Source organism: Ranitomeya variabilis, chromosome 4 (assembly GCF_051348905.1).
Source record: "Ranitomeya variabilis isolate aRanVar5 chromosome 4, aRanVar5.hap1, whole genome shotgun sequence".
Classification (NCBI taxonomy): domain Eukaryota; kingdom Metazoa; phylum Chordata; class Amphibia; order Anura; family Dendrobatidae; genus Ranitomeya; species Ranitomeya variabilis.
The window spans coordinates 204,234,420-204,249,153 of NC_135235.1; the positions used below are offsets into that span (position 1 = coordinate 204,234,420).

At 46.7% G+C, this 14,734-nt stretch overlaps 1 protein-coding gene and 1 long non-coding RNA gene across 10 annotated transcripts in view; one reads left to right on the forward strand and one right to left on the reverse strand.

The window, feature by feature from the left end:
• Window positions 1-702: 702 nt before the first annotated feature.
• On the reverse strand, window positions 703-6,032 carry LOC143768613 (uncharacterized). The gene is made up of 2 exons (XR_013213966.1): window positions 5,801-6,032; window positions 703-1,067 (listed from the first exon to the last, which is right to left on the reverse strand). It is a non-coding gene; the product is annotated as an uncharacterized LOC143768613 (long non-coding RNA).
• A 2,453-nt stretch (window positions 6,033-8,485) lies between these two features.
• PPFIA3 (PPFI scaffold protein A3) overlaps window positions 8,486-14,734 on the forward strand; it is a 123,159-nt gene continuing 116,910 nt past the window's right edge. For 7 of the 9 annotated variants that reach the window (XM_077259706.1, XM_077259712.1, XM_077259710.1 and 4 more), the window contains exon 1: window positions 8,486-8,716. The gene's annotated coding sequence lies outside the window, so the exon portion shown is untranslated. Of the gene's footprint in view, window positions 8,717-10,742; window positions 13,110-14,734 lie in introns of those variants that run through there. The other 2 variants (XM_077259707.1, XM_077259713.1) reach the window with 2 other exon arrangements.

Consider the following 14,734-nt stretch of genomic DNA (forward strand, 5'->3'; position numbering starts at 1 on the left):
TACTTCACACTACACGGCCTCTTCAGACCATCTAACACACTATGTCGGTCTGCTCTCTTCTGCCTCTCTGACAATCTGACCTCTGTTTCCCTCCAAACCACAATATATATAGGGGAGTCACCTAGAAATAGGATTAAAAGCTTCCCCTTGTGGCCTGGAGTGTGAACATGTTGTGTATATGGTGGTTACCTGATAAAAGATATCCTTCATCGCTTTTCAAACATAACATCACTCTCCCAGTGAGGAAAGCAATGCTACTGTGATGACCAGGACCCTGGGGTGCCACACTCCCCCCTCCCATTAAATCCAGTACTCCCGGACTGGGAAAAGAGGAACAAAAATACAGATTAGCAGAAAGACATACAATTTTTTTTTTAAATGCTGTAAACATGTAAAACAAGTTAATTAAGCATCCCTTTATGGGAGGAGTTGATGCTTGAACGTTACAAGAACATATGTACAGAGTACGCGTACTTTCAGAAAATAGAAAACAATATGATAACTAACTATGAAAGGCAATTACCCTCTACGGGTATACTATCTCTTAAGGCTTCAAAGCAAAACAAACATTATCTTAATTTTCTTCAAAGTGCAGAACTTTCCCTACAAACGGCGACCACCCCTACGGGTATACTGCATCAAGTCCGTTTAATTCAAAAGTGCAACATTAGACACACTATAATCTTCAGCACTATCTGGATCCAAGTTGCAGTTTCATTTTTATTCATTACATTAACTATCTTGCAAATAAAGTACAGTTCTGACTAACTTCAAATATCACTTTAACAAAGTGGAATACATTTAACTGGTCAAAAGTGCAAATTCAAATCTATCAAATGCTCTAGCATATCAGGTTCAATTCTGTATAACTTTTCTAACTTCTTTCAGTGCTGAGGTAATGCAATTGTATCATTCACATTAATATTCAAGTCCATTAATAACATTCCTGACCAGCAGCAATGATGCGAGGGACCCGTCATCAACCCTCAACGTAGGTCTTAGGTGGGCTACAAGGGGTATATCCAGACCCGGAATCCTGTCGCGCCAAACTGTTTTTCTTCAGGTCTCTGTAAAACAAGGCAACTTTTACAGTAATATTAGAAACAGTTTCTTAAAAGCTTCTTTGTAAAACCAGTAGGAAGCACCTAAATAGGTGTCAACTATGTACAACAAAGTTTGTGAATAATTAACTGTCCATGATCCAAATGTCCTTTAAACAGTTAAACTCTTTAGTGCTTAAAACCTTTAGTGCAAAAACCTTGGTCAGGTAAAACGAACTTTTAAACAGTTAACTTATTCACAGTCATATTGCTTTTCAGATTTTGTCTTATGGTTCTTTTGGTAGCACTTGGACGCTACGCTCACTCATATTGGGTTCCAACCTGATTCCAGGTATGATGAACATTTTATCAGTTCCCACTATGCGGGTCTGAGTGCAGCTGCACGTGGTTATCAGTTTAGTTTACGTAGCCTGGGTACGTGTAATAGCTGGTGAGGTTGCCACTACTGTCTCAGTGGTGGTTATGGTGCACACTGTCGTCTTGGTGGTGCAAGCTGGGGTCACAGTGGAAGTAGTAGTAGTGGTGGCTACTTTGACGCTAGGTGGCGCTACTGGTGCCTTTGGGTTAGCCAGCTTTGGGGCAGTGTCTCTGTGCTTTTTCACATTCAAAGCATACCACCCTTTTTCACCAAGATGTCTGGTGTACACAACACGATTGCTGGGGTAAAGGTCCCTGTCTGGGTGTCCTTCCCAGAGGTGGGACTCCACGTCCCTCCTATTGACAAAGACCTCCGCGTACAGGTCTGGCTCTTTAATGAAACCCCAACCTTTCTTTAGTTTGAAGGCTACCACTGTGCACTGCTTAAGTGGGGCCTGGTTTGTCTGGCGGTCTTTGCGGGCCTGGGCCTTAGCACATAGGTCCCTCTCGTCAAAGGCTTTGCGCCGGGCCTGGTGCTCCTCCTCCTTAGCCTCCCATTTACGGGCAAGTTGTTGTTGGTATTTCTCCCAGCTCAGAACCTCTAGGACCTCTCTTTCCTTCTCTTCAGCCCCGGGGAACCCCATAAGATCTGTCCCAGGGTTCACCCAGCGGTATAAGGTCCTTTCCGCGTAGATTTCACCCAGCAGGTTGGTGGGCTGGATCGGGGCCTTCATAAAACTTTCCATCCCCGTGGCCTGGTCCCATTCCCCCAGGACATGAATCCGTCCGGATCCATAACAGGGTGGTGCAGCTAGCGGGCTGATGTCTCCTCTCCTGTGAGTCGCTCTTCTGCACGCTCACTGAACAATGTCCTTTCCTTCTGTATGTCTCTTTCTTTAGGAGCTGTAGTACTTCAGACTAAACGGTCCCTTCAGACCTTCTGACACACTATGTCGGTCTGCTCTCTTCTGCCTCTCTGACCTCTCTTTCCCTCCAAACCACAATATATATAGGGGAGTCACCTAGGAATAGGATCAAAAGCTCCCCCTTGTGGCCTGGAGGGTGAACATGTTGTGTGTATGGTGGTTATTACCTGATAAAAGATATCCTTCGTCGCTTCCAAACGTAACCTCACCCTCCCTATGAGGAAAGCAATGCTACTGTCACGACCAGGACCCTGGGGCGCCACACATGCCCACAGCACTCTCCCATGGAAGTTAATAAACATCTACAGTCTGTTTACTATCCAGGAACATATAGTAAAAAAAATAAATAAATATGCATCCAAGATATGGATTCCATATTATTCTGTCGGGGACAGTTCTGGCAGCTTCTGGTTAATGTATGTGACATACATTGGTTGATCTACCCCCCCTCAAAAAAAAAACAAAACTTGTTCAAAAGAGTTATCCAGATTTAGAAACTCCATTCAGAAACTGCGCCACTCCTGACTATAGGATGTGTGTGATGCTGCAGCTCAGCTCCATTCATTTCAATAGGGTTAAGCTGCAATACCAGACACAACCCATAGTCAGAAGTGGCGCTGGTTCTGAATGAAATCAGTGTTTTTTGTTTGTTTTTTCTATTCTTGACAACACTTTTAACCCCTTCCTATGATCCACCTGGCACATGAGTGGCGCAGGTGAATATAGCAGTCTTGGGAGCTGATAGGGCGCCCATTTTGGCTGCGTTATACAGCCTACACTCGCGTCTGTCAGCAGTGACCAGATCTCGCTCCAATTTGCTGCTGTTTAACCACAAAAATGTTTTGTCATTCTGCATCAACTCGAGCACCCGTGGGCTCCCAATGGGTTGCCATGATAGTGCCATCATGGCTCTCCTGTGCAGCTCTGCCACAGGTAAGGCTTTGTAGGGTCGGTCATTTTTAACATATACAGCAGTACTTCCGGCGGAAGATTCCCTATAATGAGGTAGATGGAGGAACTTTGGAAGTCTGACCTGTGATCCGGTGATGTCTGTCCTTTTAGGGCGAGCATAAAAGTGCGGTGGACCACAGTTTTGTGCCCTTCTGAAAAGAAGGACACCGCTAAACAGAGGCCAGACGGAGTCCAGAGTAACTCTGCTGCCTTATTATAGTGAATTGATCCCTCGTGGGTCTCATCTGAATCACGTCACTCGGAGATTTAGATGAAAACCCTAAAGTAAGTGCTCAGCGTAGGGCCCAGGATAAATGTGATCCCAAAAGTTATATAAAATGTTTCCAACAAAAGCTTCAAATCAATCCACAAAAAAGCAAGTCCCCATGCAGGTCTGTCACCTGTCAATGGAAATATAGGGGGCTTCCATGTGAGTGGTAGCACAAAGGCTCTGGAAAATGTAAATGCCCCCCCAAAAAAGAAATCCAGTGAATTCTGAGATCCCAAATCCAAATGCTTCCCTCCCTCCAGAGCCCCACTGCAATTAGTGTCCACATGTTTGACATTTCTGTAGCAATGACATCTCGCCTAATTTACGGGTGTGCATTTCCAGAAGCATAAAGCTGGTCACTACAACGTACTGGTCACTACAACGTACTGGTCACTACAATGGCAGTTTGCAATTTTCACTCAACAACATCCATTGCTGCTTGTTTTTGGAAAACACCCATGAAGTCAAAATCGTCACTACACCTGTAGAGAAATTCTCAAAGGGGTATAATTTCCAAAATAAGGTCACTTGAGGGGGGATTCTGCTCTTCTAGCACTTAGGGGCTCTGTATATGGGGACAAGGAGAGTACCAGAGGCAATCCAGAGAAGAAGGAAAAAAAAAAAAAAGCATCTTACTGACCCTGAGTAAGAAGTGTCGAAATGTGTAGGTCTGGCCATTAGTATTCTCTTATCTACTGCCATATGCTGGTTGGAGTTCCAGTTTGAATGACAGAATAAACGCTATGTTTTATGGATTTACTATCCTCATTGGGAGCTTTTCTCTTCTCTGGATTGCCTCTGCTACTCTCCTTGTCTCCACATAGCTGCTCTGACTGTATCTGCATCCAGCCCCAATAAGAACCCCATGCCTAACTGGGTGAGCTGACGTTTTTCCTTTTTCTACTCTGTATATGCTTTCCAGGAGGCAAATAGCGCTCTGTCCCTCCTGAGTCTCGCCGTGTGGCTAAGCAGTATTGTACAGGGGTATTTCTACATTCAGCAGAAATTGTGGGACAAATTTTGGTGCCATTTTTACCCCTTTTCCATTGTGAAAATCTAAAATCTGAAGATAAAATAAAATAAAATTTAAATTTTTGTCTTCACTGCCCTAAGGTATAAAATTCTGTGACATTCCCGTGGTGTCAATATGATCACTGCATCCCTAGATGAATTCATAGAGTGGTGTAGTTCGTAAAATGGGGTCACTTATGGGGGGTTCTGGTACCTCAGGGGCTCTTCCAGTGGGTCATGGCACCCGCAAACCACAACAGTAAAATCTGCCTTATAATATGGTGCTCCTTCCCTTCTGAGGTGTGCACCATGCCTCAAAAGTCATTGTTTACCACATATGGGGTGTCTTTGAACTCAGTAGAAACTGCACAATACATTTTGAGGTCCATTTTCTCCTACTAGACTTGTGAAAATTAACATTTGGGGTGAAAACCTTTTGTTGTGGGGGAATTTTTTTCTCTTCATTTTCACAGAACAACGTAAACTTCTGTGAAGCACCTGTGGGTTTGAGGAGCTCACCACAGATCTATATAAAGTAATTGAGGGGTTTAGTTTCTAAAATGGAGTCACTTGTGTGTGTGTGTGTGTGTGTGGGGGGGGCGTTCCATTATTTAGGCACATCAAAGGCTCTCCAAATGCAACTTTTGTGTTCAAAAAGTAAAACGGTGCTCCTTATCTTCTGAGCCATGCCGTACACCTAATCAGTAGTTTTCCCCCCACATATGAAGTATTGACATACTTAGGAGAAAAATATTGTATGGTGCATTTTCTCCTGTTACCATTGTAAAAATGCAAAATTTGGGGCTAAAACAATATTTTTGTAGAGAAAAATATGATTTTTCATTTTCTCAGCGCAACATTACAACATTCTGTGAAGCACCTTGGGGTTCAAGATGCTTATCACATATCTAAATAAGTTCCCTGAAGGGTCTTGTTTCCAAAATGGTGTCAATCGTGGGGGGTTTCCACTGTTTAGGCACATCAAGGGCTTTCTATATGGTGTCTGCTCTCGATTCTAGACAATTTTGTGGTCCAAAATTCAAACGGCGCTCCTTCCCTTCCGAGCTCTGCTGTGCGCCCAAACAGTAATTTTTCTCCACATATTGTGTATCAACGTACTCAGGAGAAATTGCACAACTGTGTCGCGAGTTACTATAGAAATAATAAGTCCCAAAAGTGGAAAGAAAGACTACAATAACAGATAGTAAGATAATACTACTTACTGGATAAGTAAAGGGAGGTCAAACGATCCGAGGTCAGGTCCAGGAAATGGTGCAGTACAATAAGGGGTAGTCAGAGACAAATTCAATCCAATTCACGAGCCGGGGTCAGGGAAACCGGGAAGGCAATAGAGTTTACAGGGAGCAGGCACAAGAGAAGTCAGGTCAGAAGAAAAGAGTCTAAGTCCAGGAAGGGAATAAAGTCAGGCTGGGTCAGGCGCAGAGCACAGAGGGATGAGAATTACACAGGCAGCAGCAAGTGTAGGATTGACACTGGAGGAGCTAGCATGCTTAGGCCAGTTTCACACGTCCAGATAATTCCGGTACCGGAAAAATCGGTACCGGAGTTATCTGTGTCCGTGTGTCCGTGTGCTCACGTGGCACATCAGTGTCGCACACGTGCGGCAGCCGTGTGCTGCCCGTGTGCCGACTGGGTACCACACCGACCGTGCAGGAGACAGCGCTACAGTAAGCGCTGTCCCCTGCTTTGGGTGCTGAAGCCGCCATTCATTTCTTCTCTCCAGCAGCGTTCGCTGGAGAGAAGGAATGAAAAATCTTTTTTCTTTTTTTTGCGGTTGAAATAAAGTTCCCGGTAACCCACCCCCTCCCACCCCCTGTGCGCCCGCCCGCTGGAAATAAAATACTCACCCAGCTCCCTCGATGCTTCCTCTCAGCGTCGCAGCTTGTCCTGTATGAGCGGTCACGTGGTACCGCTCATTACAGTGACTTTATTTCAACCGCAAAAAAAAGAAAAAAGATTTTTCATTCCTTCTTTCCAGCAAACGCTGCTGGAGAGAAGAAATGAATTGCGGCTTCAGCACCACAAGCTGGGGGGACAGCGCTTACTGTGGCGCTGTCTCCTGCACGGCACACGGACGGCACACGGACAGCATCCGTGTGCGGTACGTGTTTTACACGGACCCATTGACTTTAATGGGTCTGTGTGATCCGTGCGCTCCCACGAACACTGACATGTCTCCGTGTTTTTCAAACGGACACACGGTCCGTGAAAACACACTGACATGTGTAGAGACACATTGATTTTAATGTGTCTACGTGAGTCAGTGTCTCCGATACGTGAGAAAACTGTCACCACACGTACCGGAGCCACTGACGTGTGAAACAGGCCTTAAGTAGAGGACTAATCAAGACAAGTGAATACAGGTGATTGCAGCACAAACCCTACACAAAGTAACACATCAGACAGGAACAGAGTGGAGATCGTGACAACACATTTTATGGCGCAGTTTCTCTGGTTACCCTTGTGAAAATGAAAAATTTGGGGTTAAAGTAACATTTTTATTGTTTATTTTTTCCTTCCGCATTGCTTTAGTTCCTGTGATGTACCTGAAGGGTTAATAATCTTCTTGAATGGGGTTTTGAGCACCTTGAGGGGTGCAGTTTTTAGACTTGTGTCACTTTTGAGTATTTTCTGTCATATAGGCCCCTCAATGTCACTTCAAATGTGATGTGGTCCCTAAAAAATTTTACATTTTGGTGGGAAAAAAAACAAAAACAAAACCCACTGGTCAACTTTTAACCCTTATAACTTCCTAAGAAAATAAAATTGTGTTTCAAAAATTGCACTGATGTAAAGTAGACATGTGGGAAATGTTATTAACTGTTTTGTACGATACAACTTCTCCGATTTAAGGCCACAAAAAATTGAAAGTTTGAAAGTTGCGCAATTTTTGACAATTTTTGCCAAATTTCTGTTTTTTTCTTCACAAATAAACGCAAGTCGTATCAAATAAATTTTACCGCTAACATGAAGAACAATATGTCACGAGAAAACAGTGTCAGAATCACCGGGATCCATTGAAGCGTTCAAGAGTTATAACCTCATAAAGGGACAGTGGTCAGAAATGAAAAAAATTGGCCCGGTTGGGAAGGTGAAAACAGGCTCCAGGGTGAAGGGGTTAAAAAAAAAAAAAAAAAAAAAGGAAAAAATTGCATTTTTTTACCATTTCACCCCACTGGTAAAACGAATGTCGTCATTCAAATAAATGCAAGTTGTCCCCCAATAAACGAGCCGCCGTGGGGAAAAAAAAAGTTATGGCTGGCTTATGGAAGAAGAGGAGGAAAGATCGTAAAGGCAAAAATGGCTGCGACGGGAAGGGGTTAAAGCAGAAATTTTTTAAAAAAAATTATTGATGTGGACGAGTCAAGATTAAAATGGAAAAAGATTTTCAGGGTTTTTTTTTGCATTTAGTGAAAATAAATAAAAAATTATAAAAAAAATCAAAAACAAAAAAACCCCGTTGTGACCGGACATGGCAACGGTAACATCGTGTTTGTACAGTGCACATGTATTGCGGAAAATAACGCATTGATGGCTTAAGACAGGATTCACATCTAAGCTGGCGACTAGCAGTGCTGTACCCCAGGCTTCCCCTGCCTGCTGCATTGGCAGTGCCCACCTGCTCCCGCCGTCTGCCTGGCATCATCTCCCCCCACCCACTGATACACCTTCCCTTTAAGCAGCCTCACCACGCTCGGGATGACATCATCCCTTAAATTTAATCCCGCCTCTGCTCGCTTCGGATTGGCAGATGGCCTCTCCTTACACACCTCTCTCGCTATTGGTCCAGGTCTGTGTCACTCAGACAGTGTAGCCACGCTTCTATAGGGTTAGGAGGCCTCTCCATTGGCTGAGTGCCACGTCCGTCTACCCTCCGGGGGCGTGGCCTGGGCGGCAGGGCGGAGCGGCGGCGGCTGGGCTGGTAATAGGGGTGATTTCTGTGCACCCCGTTGTTTGGGCGATGTGGGAGGAGCGGGGTGTCAGCTGGAAGGGATGATGGAGCTGGAAGACACCGGCTTTCCTTCCCCTGTCGCCGGCTGCCGGAGCTGCTGCAGAGCTGGGACACCTGCATCTCCGCTCCATAGCCTGCAGCTCTGACCGACACTGGAGGAGAAGAGGTAGGGAGCGGAGGAAAACAAGAGCCCAGCATCCTGATACCCAGAGCAGAGGGAGGAGACGGGAGGCACCGGGTGGGAGAGCCACAACCGGGGCTGCACTGGGGAATACTGGGGTATAGGAGCTGTAATACAGGGGTGCAGTATACTACAGGGGCGAGGAGCTGTAATACAGGGGCGAGGAGCTGTAATACAGGGGCGAGGAGCTGTAATGCAGGGGTGCAGTATACTACAGGGGTGAGGAGCTGTAATACAGGGGTGCAATATACTGCAGGGGTGAGGAGCCGTAATACAGGGGTGAGGAGCCGTAATACAGGGGTGCAGTATACTACAGGGGTGAGGAGCTGTAATACAGGGGTGCAGTATACTACAGGGGCGAGGAGCTGTAATACAGGGGCGAGGAGCTGTAATACAGGGGCGAGGAGCTGTAATGCAGGGGTGCAGTATACTACAGGGGTGAGGAGCTGTAATACAGGGGTGCAATATACTGCAGGGGTGAGGAGCCGTAATACAGGGGTGAGGAGCCGTAATACAGGGGTGCAGTATACTACAGGGGTGAGGAGCTGTAATACAGGGGTGCAGTATACTACAGGGGCGAGGAGCTGTAATACAGGGGCGAGGAGCTGTAATACAGGGGCGAGGAGCTGTAATGCAGGGGTGCAGTATACTACAGGGGTGAGGAGCTGTAATACAGGGGTGCAATATACTGCAGGGGTGAGGAGCCGTAATACAGGGGTGAGGAGCCGTAATACAGGGGTGCAGTATACTACAGGGGTGAGGAGCTGTAATACAGGGGTGAGGAGCTGTAATACAGGGTTGCAATATACTACAGGGGTGAGGAGCCGTAATACAGGGGTGAGGAGCCGTAATACAGGGGTGCAGTATACTACAGAGGTGAGGAGCTGTAATACAGGGGTGCAATATACTGCAGGGGTGAGGAGCCGTAATACAGGGGTGAGGAGCCGTAATACAGGGGTGCAGTATACTACAGGGGTGAGGAGCTGTAATACAGGGGTGCAGTATACTACAGGGGTGAGGAGCTGTAATACAGGGGTGCACTATACTGCAGGGGTGAGGAGCCGTAATACAGGGGTGAGGAGCCGTAATACAGGGGTGCAGTATACTACAGGGGTGAGGAGCTGTAATACAGGGGTGCAGTATACTACAGGGGTGAGGAGCTGTAATACAGGGGTGCAGTATACTACAGGGGTGAGGAGCTGTAATACAGGGGCGAGGAGCTGTAATACAGGGGTGCAATATACTACAGGGGCAAGGAGCCGTAATACAGGGGTGCAATATACTACAGGGGTGAGGAGCCGTATTACAGGGAGTGCAATATACTACAGGGGTGAGGAGCCGTAATACAGGGGTGCAATATACTACAGGGGTGAGGAGCCGTAATACAGGGGTGCAATATACTACAGGGGCGAGGAGCCGTAATACAGGGGCGCAATATACTACAGGGGTGAGGAGCCATAATACAGGGGTGAGGAGCTGTAATACAGGGGCGAGGAGCTGTAATACAGGGATGCAATATACTACAGGGGCAAGGAGCCGTAATACAGGGGTGCAATATACTACAGGGGTGAGGAGCCGTATTACAGGGAGTGCAATATACTACAGGGGTGAGGAGCCGTAATACAGGGGTGCAATATACTACAGGGGTGAGGAGCCGTATTACAGGGGGTGCAATATACTACAGGGTTGAGGAGCTGTAATACAGGGGCGAGGAGCCGTAATGCAGGGGTGCAATAAACTACAGGGGTGAGGAGCCGTAATACAGGGGCGAGGAGCCGTAATACAGGGGTGCAATATACTACAGGGGTGAGAAGCTGTAATACAGGGGTGCAGTATACTACAGGGTGAGGAGCCGTAATACAGGGGTGCAATATACTACAGGGGTGAGGAGCCGTAATACAGGGGTGAGGAGCCATAATACAGGGGTGCAGTATACTACAGGGGTGAGGAGCTGTAATACAGGGGTGCAGTATACTACAGGGGTGAGGAGCCGTAATACAGGGGTATAGTATACTATAGGGGTGAGGAGCCGTATTACAGGGGTGAGGAGCCATATTACAGGGGCGAGAAGCTGTAATACTGGGTATAGGAGCCGTAATACAGGGGGTGCAATATACAGGGGCGAGGAGCCGTAATACAGGGGCGAGGAGCCGTAATACAGAGGGTGCAATATACTACAGGGGTGAGGAGCTGTAATACAGTTGTGAGGAGTTGTAATACAGGGGGTACAATATAAGACAAGGGTGAGGAGCCGTAATACAGGGGTGAGGATCCGTAATACAGGGGCGAGGAGCTGTAATACAGAGGTGAAGGGCTGTAATACAGGGGTGTAATATTATGGTGAGGAGCTGTAATACAGGGTACAGTGTAATAAAAGGTCTTGGGGTGAGGGGCTCTAATACAGGGAGAGCAGTATAATACAGGATTCAGAGGTAAGGAGCTGTTATATTGGGGGTGCACTGTAAGATGAGGTCCTGGGGTGAGGAGCTGTGATATTAGGCCCTGGGGTGAGGAGCTGTGATATTAGGACCTGGGGTGAGGAGCTGTGATATTAGGTCCTGGGGTGAGAAGCTGTGATATAAGGACCTGGGGTGAGGAGCTGTGATATTAGGTCCTGGGGTGAGGAGCTGTGATATATGGTCCTGGGGTAAGGAGCTGTAATATTAGGTCCTGGGGTAAGGAGCTGTAATATTAGGTCCTGGGGTGAGGAGTTGTGATATTAGGTCCTGGGGTGAGGAGCTGTGATATTAGGTCCTGGGGTGCGGAGCTGTGATATAAGGACCTGGGGTGAGGAGCTGTGATATAAGGCCCTGGGGTGAGGAGCTGTGATATTAGGACCTGGGGTGAGGAGCTGTGATATAAGGACCTGGGGTGAGGAGCTGTAATATTAAGTCCTGGGGTGAGGAGCTGTGATATAAGGCCCTGGGGTGAGGAGCTGTGATATTAGGACCTGGGGTGAAGAGCTGTGATATTAGGTCCTGGGGTGAAGAGCTGTGATATTAGGTCCTGGGGTGAGGAGCCGTGATATTAGGTCCTGGGGTGAGGAGCTGTGATATTAGGTCCTGGGGTGAGGAGCTGTGATATTAGGACCTGGGGTGAAGAGCTGTGATATAAGGTCCTGGGGTGAGGAGCTGTGATATAAGGACCTGGGGTGAGGAGCTGTGATATTAGGCCCTGGGGTGAGGAGCTGTGATATTAGGACCTGGGGTGAGGAGCTGTGATATTAGGTCCTGGGGTGAGAAGCTGTGGTATAAGGACCTGGGGTGAGGAGCTGTGATATTAGGTCCTGGGGTGAGGAGCTGTGATATTAGGTCCTGGGGTGAGGAGCTGTGATATTAGGTCCTGGGGTGAGGAGCTGTGATATAAGGTCCTGGGGTGAGGAGCTGTGATATAAGGTCCTGGGGTGAGGAGCTGTGATATTAGGTCCTGGGGTGCGGAGCTGTGATATAAGGACCTGGGGTGAGGAGCTGTGATATAAGGCCCTGGGGTGAGGAGCTGTGATATTAGGACCTGGGGTGAGGAGCTGTGATATAAGGACCTGGGGTGAGGAGCTGTAATATTAGGTCCTGGGGTGAGGAGCTGTGATATTAGGTCCTGGGGTGAGGAGCTGTGATATAAGAACCTGGGGTGAGGAGCTGTGATATTAGGACCTGGGGTGAGGAGCTGTGATATTAGGACCTGGGGTGAGGAGCTGTGATATTAGGACATGGGGTGAGGAGCTGTGATATTAGGACCTGGGGTGAGGAGCTGTGATATTAGGTCCTGGGGTGCGGAGCTGTGATATAAGGACCTGGGGTGAGGAGCTGTGATATAAGGCCCTGGGGTGAGGAGCTGTGATATTAGGACCTGGGGTGAGGAGCTGTGATATAAGGACCTGGGGTGAGGAGCTGTAATATTAGGTCCTGGGGTGAGGAGCTGTGATATTAGGTCCTGGGGTGAGGAGCTGTGATATTAGGTCCTGGGGTGAGGAGCTGTGATATTATTAGGTCCTGGGGTGAGGAGCTGTGATATTAGGTCCTGGGGTGAGGAGCTGTGATATTAGGTCCTGGGGTGAGGAGCTGTGATATTAGGTCCTGGGGTGAGGAGCTGTGATATTAGGTCCTAGGATGATACAATGTAATGGAGCAGGGATAGAATCTTCTGTGCTGATACATTGTAACAACAAGAGGTCATGTGATCCAAGCTTTAGGGAGGGGGGTACCATGTAATACAGGGGGGATAAGTGTAATATTGAGGCTCAGTAATACAGAAGAACTTGGTATAATGGAGGGTCTGATTAGGGGCCTCTAATTCCAAGGGTTAGGGGGTCTCTAAAGAAGAACTCTCTAGGACCCCAGACATCATCACTATCAGGAGAGGCCCACCCGGAGGAGAGCAGGTAAGCGACGGGTGGGCTTATGACGGACAGCACCTGTTCAGTAATGGAGGAGGTCCCCTCTCCTCCCAGCAGGGCCGGGTACCACTCTGGGTGACATCTCCCTGTCTTTTTTGCAGTGTCCGCCATGATGTTGTTAACCCCCTCCTTGCTGCCCCTGGCTCCTTTAAACGCTGCCTCCTCCCAGTGATGTGGTTTGCATGTGTCGGCATCTTTATGGGGGAAGCTTTTACATCATTCCTGTCTTCATCTTGCACCTGCCCTTTTCTTTTTGATCAGCCCACCCATTTGCAGTTTTGCCTTTCTCCGTCCCTCGGAGTGTTTTTTTTTTTGCAGGCCCTTCCGGCAGTGAAGGGATTAATGGAGCATTATCAGCTGCCCTCTCCCATTTCTGCATATCTTGCCTTGCCTGATCACATCCTTCCCTGACAACCAGTGTTGCAACCCTCCCCCCATTTATGCCATTGTATCCATCCTTTTTTTTTTTATGTCTGCATCATTCTCAGCCACCTTGTATCTTCTGCTATGGTGATTGTTACTTTTATGGCTTTATTTAATCTCTTGCTGTTTATAATGTAAATATTTACTACTTCTATAGTTATACATTCCATTTTTATGTTTCCCAAATAGCCATTTTTTAATCTCTTTCCCTTAGTTTTTGTATCATGGGAGCAACACCGTAGAGTGCTTGTAACATCTCTATGGGGTTTATATATCGCCAACCTATTCTCTAGCCATGCACAAAGCTGCCCCCATAGAACATATACATAGAATGAACTCGAGACCACCCTGCGCTACTTCATATATTCTAAGGCCTCGTTCAGGCTTCCGTTTTGTTCTTGCGTATTTTTCTTACGTAAATAATTGTCAATGGTTTTTTTTGTTTTTTAAATTTTTGCCTCCCCCCCACCCCAAAACAAAAAAAAGAAGAAAAAGGAGATGTCCATTTTTTTATCAAATTAATGGATCCATAAAAGAAAAAAAAGCGAACAGGACCAGGACGCCATTGATGTGTCACCCTAGAGCCATCTGTTTTTTATTGTTTAATGAATAGAGGATAATTGTAAAATTTTATGATTTTTTTTTTATTTTTTGCAAAAATTGCTAAAAATCCTTGACGCACAAAAATGCGCAAAAAAAAAATGGGGGTCTGAATGAGGCCCAATTTTTCTTTTCTACGTGCCTTTTATCTATCCTAATAAATGGGTTTTCCGGGGTTGTCCTAACCCAAATCTAACCTCCCGGGCGTCTCCGAATCTTGCACCCCTGTGGTCCCTTTTGCACTTGCATCCAAGTATGTATAAACTGGCAGTCTGGAAGGGAACTTATTTTTATCCGGACCTTAGTATAATATAAATGGATTATTATTTGCCAAGCATATGGCTGTGAAAAAATGACTGCAGGAGGAGGGAGAAGAAGAAGACGAAGGCCTCACACCGGCCGTCTGTTAGCACCATATTTCATCAATGGGCGATGCTAGAAAATTGCATTCTATGAAAGAGAACGGGCCCTCCCCTCCTCCATCGATCGCTGCCATTTATTTCAATCTGGATATCAACGCTCTGATTTAATTTTGCTCTGTAGTCCATGGACGCCGGGATTACCTACGATGACCCTGCGTTCCCTAC